The sequence below is a fragment of the Danio rerio genome, chromosome 2, assembly GCF_052040795.2.
Source record: "Danio rerio strain M-AB ecotype USA chromosome 2, GRCz13ab, whole genome shotgun sequence".
Classification (NCBI taxonomy): Eukaryota; Metazoa; Chordata; class Actinopteri; order Cypriniformes; family Danionidae; genus Danio; species Danio rerio.
This window is the reverse complement of record NC_141022.1, coordinates 33,463,040-33,466,531: the sequence shown is the minus strand read 5'-3', so window position 1 is coordinate 33,466,531 and position 3,492 is coordinate 33,463,040. Positions and strand designations below refer to the sequence as shown.

Below are 3,492 nucleotides of genomic sequence, written 5' to 3'. Positions count from 1 at the left end.
AGTTTCTTTTTTTGCGAGGATTTGACGTCACGTCCTGTTTGAGGTATTCGAGGCATTCGCGCCTGCGGACAACTTATTAGAGAAATAATTGATTTAGTGGGAGTTTAATAGAAGTCATAAAAACAGTCGGCTCTGTTCGTTTTTGTCGGCTGTGCTATAATTGTTATATTATGTATTTGACAACACTGCGTTTAACTTGCTTTAAACACTAAAATTACTTTGACGTCCTAGAGAGAGAAAAAAAAAACATTACTCTCTTGTTAAGAGATTACGGTTAATAATATATTAGAAAAATCTAGTGTGTATACATTCTTATCCTGCAATTTCTGTTAAGTTTCAATATTTTACAGACTATGACAATATAAAGACTTAATGTATTTTGTTTTAAAACAAAATACACTTATCTTCATATTGTCACAGTGTATTTTGTCATGTATTGGTGCTGACATTATTGCCTAAAACTGGTTAGTTTTCATAAAAAGCAAATTAAACACGCTAGCTTCACAAAAACAACAGAGCATAAAGTGTCACGTTCATAAAAATAATAGCTGATACAATGGAAAAAAACAACAACAAAAAAACAAACAAACTAACTAATAAGTCATATTTATTTATTTTTGTTTGTTTCTATTATTTAATTAGTGATTTCTTGGCGGCCTCCTGCTGACTCATTTCTGCATTACGCCCTACAGGTTCAAAACTGATGTTCACTGAAGACATTCAGATGTTGATAAAGTAAGTATGCAAACATTTTCTGGAACTTTACAAGGTACACATGACAAACATGGCTATGCTTTAGTCATAAAGGATATGATCAGCACAAATAGCCTACTCAGGCTCTGGTAAATAGTCAATGCTAACATGGTATCAACTTTAGAAAAATCTAATTCAGCTCTTGGATGCAGGATAGACCCAAGCTTTCAGATAAGCCTCCCTCCTGAAAAAATACAGCATACACTGAAAGAATATCCATTAATGAACAGTTGCTCTGCATTTCTGTGGTTAACAGGTGTTTTCGCCAATTGCATTGTGACCTTAGTTTCTGCTTTGGTGAATTTGATGTTGAAAAGTCAGCTCTTAACAAATTGATTTTTATTGACATTTTAGTAGCTTAAAACAATATTGTGTAAGAAATAATATATAAAGAATTAGGTCTGGAAAAAAAATCCTAAAATGTACTGGCAGTTTATTACCAGGCTTTTACCATAATATAACACCAATCTAGAAACCTTTTCTGAAACTTTTCTACATCAGATGTTTGAGGAAAGATCAAGCGTCCATTAAACAATTAAAAAGCATAAATAAATAAATGAAAAACTGTTAACTTATGTATATGTTTTACAGGTGTATGCTGCAAGATGGTTCTTGTTGATCATGGTCTAGTTTTAACTTCTTTGCTTCTTACTACCATCGCATGACCAGCCAAGAAAAAATCACCTTCAAATCACCCTTCTTCCCAATACAGATGCTCTGTTTGAACTTCACTGGATTGTCCTAACCTCCAACACATTTCGTCACATTGGAATTATAAGGTTCTATCTGCTTTCTGAATGATTTTGAGATATTGAGCTGCAAGGTTTTTGCATTCCATATACCAAACGTTATGTTTGTAACATTTTTTTATTTTTTAAATAAAACGTCTTAAATGTAAGCAAATTATAAAAAAACATTCCATAATGTAAATAAGTTGCCATTTAATAAGAATTTGTGAATAACTCAATTTTGACAAAACTGTCAAATATGACCTTATAATTCTAAGGTGAAGATTTATGTTTCAGACAAGCCTGAAGGACACAATTACTTTGATCGGGCTTTAGTTGACCTCATTTAATTAGGGTTAAAGCTAAAATTAGCAGAAATGCGCTTATGTAGCTTAAAGAAATACTGTAATTATGAAGTATGATTATTTTGGACATTTATTTCAGAGTGCATGATGACTTGTGTGTGTGTGTGTGTATCAGCCACTGACATGAGCTGGCAGACATCACTCATTCACTACGGAGAATTTCATTCATTCATTCATTTTTTTGTCAGCTTAGTTCCTTAATTAATCCGGGGTCGCCACAGCTAAATAAATCGCCAACTTATCCAGCAAGTTTTTACTCATACGTTTTTACCAACTTATCCAGCCGCCGGCCATACCTGGGAAACACACACACACACACACACACAACGGACAATTTAGCCTACCAATTCACCTGTACCTCATGTCTTTGGACTGTGGGGGAAACCAGAGCACCCGGAGGAAACCCACGCGAACGCAGGGAGAACATGCAAACTCCACACAGAAACACCAACTGAGCCGAGGCTTGAACCAGCGACCTTCTTGCTGTGAGGCGACAGCACTACCTACTGCGCCACTGCTTCACCCTATGGACAATTTAGCTTACCCAATTCACCTGTACCACATGTCTTTGGACTGTGGGGGAATACAGGGCACTCGGAGGAAACCCACGCGAATGCAGGGAGAACATGCAAACTCCACACAGAAACACAAACTGACCCAGCCGAGGCTCGAACCAGCAACCTTCTTGCTGTGAGGTGACAGCACTACCTACTGCACCACTGCGTCATCCAAGCATTTTATATTAGGGCCAACTCCTAGGATAAGGAATAGACCTCTAAACCATTTCTGGGGATTTTTCTGTAGGATTTTTCTTACTTAAGCCACATACCTTCTATTTAAATAACAGGGAAATATTTGAAATATTGCTTGAATGCATTCTATGGCACCTTTAAATAATGTAAATAAAATGTAATAAGTAAAGGATCATTTTAAAAGAAAACAAGTCTACAAAGTGCCACTACAGGTGTGTTATTTTGTCAATGAAAATTGATTCATTTTATATATTAATGCAAAAAGTCAATTATGATTAGAGAAAGTTAACATTTTTCCATGTCTGCCAGTGCCTTTATTTTTTCCTAGTATCTGGTTCTGAAATGAGGGGGTGAAGCAGAGGAAGTGCTGCTTCATGTTAGCTACACGTTCAGGTAGTGAGGTATTAAATGATGGTACCCTGCTGCGCAGGAGGCACACGCTTTACATCTGTGGAAATCTGGACCTGGTAATGCACAACCATACATCCTACAAGCTCTATGTCCTTTCTCTTTCTCTCCCTGTCCCATTTGTCCCCTCAGGATGACTGTCTAATTTTATCCCCAGTTATTGAATAACAGTCCATGAGAAGGCAGAATCAGAGTCAGGTTGAATAATCGATGGTGCCGCTCTTGCTGCTATAAATAGAAGTGGGTTAAGTGCTTTATCAGAGGGATGGAAAGGCCTGTAAAAAAAGACTCTGAACAAGGCTCACTGCCTTCTAGATTTAAACCAAGACATAATAGTGAGAAGTCAAATTGTGTGTCAAATGTATTATTTGGAGTAACATGAATAATGCATTGATTCAGTGACTCTAAATGAGTACAGTCTATTTAATCTCAAGTGTTTATTGCATAGTTGAGGTGTGAGAGGAGTTTCACTGGTTTTTCAGTCAT

At 36.5% G+C, this 3,492-nt stretch overlaps 1 long non-coding RNA gene across 1 annotated transcript; it reads left to right on the top strand.

The window, feature by feature from the left end:
• Positions 1–29: 29 nt before the first annotated feature.
• Positions 30–2,786, top strand: LOC147837125 (uncharacterized). Its single transcript, XR_015478606.1, has 2 exons — positions 30–735; positions 1,345–2,786. It is a non-coding gene; the product is annotated as an uncharacterized LOC147837125 (long non-coding RNA).
• Positions 2,787–3,492: the final 706 nt, after the last annotated feature.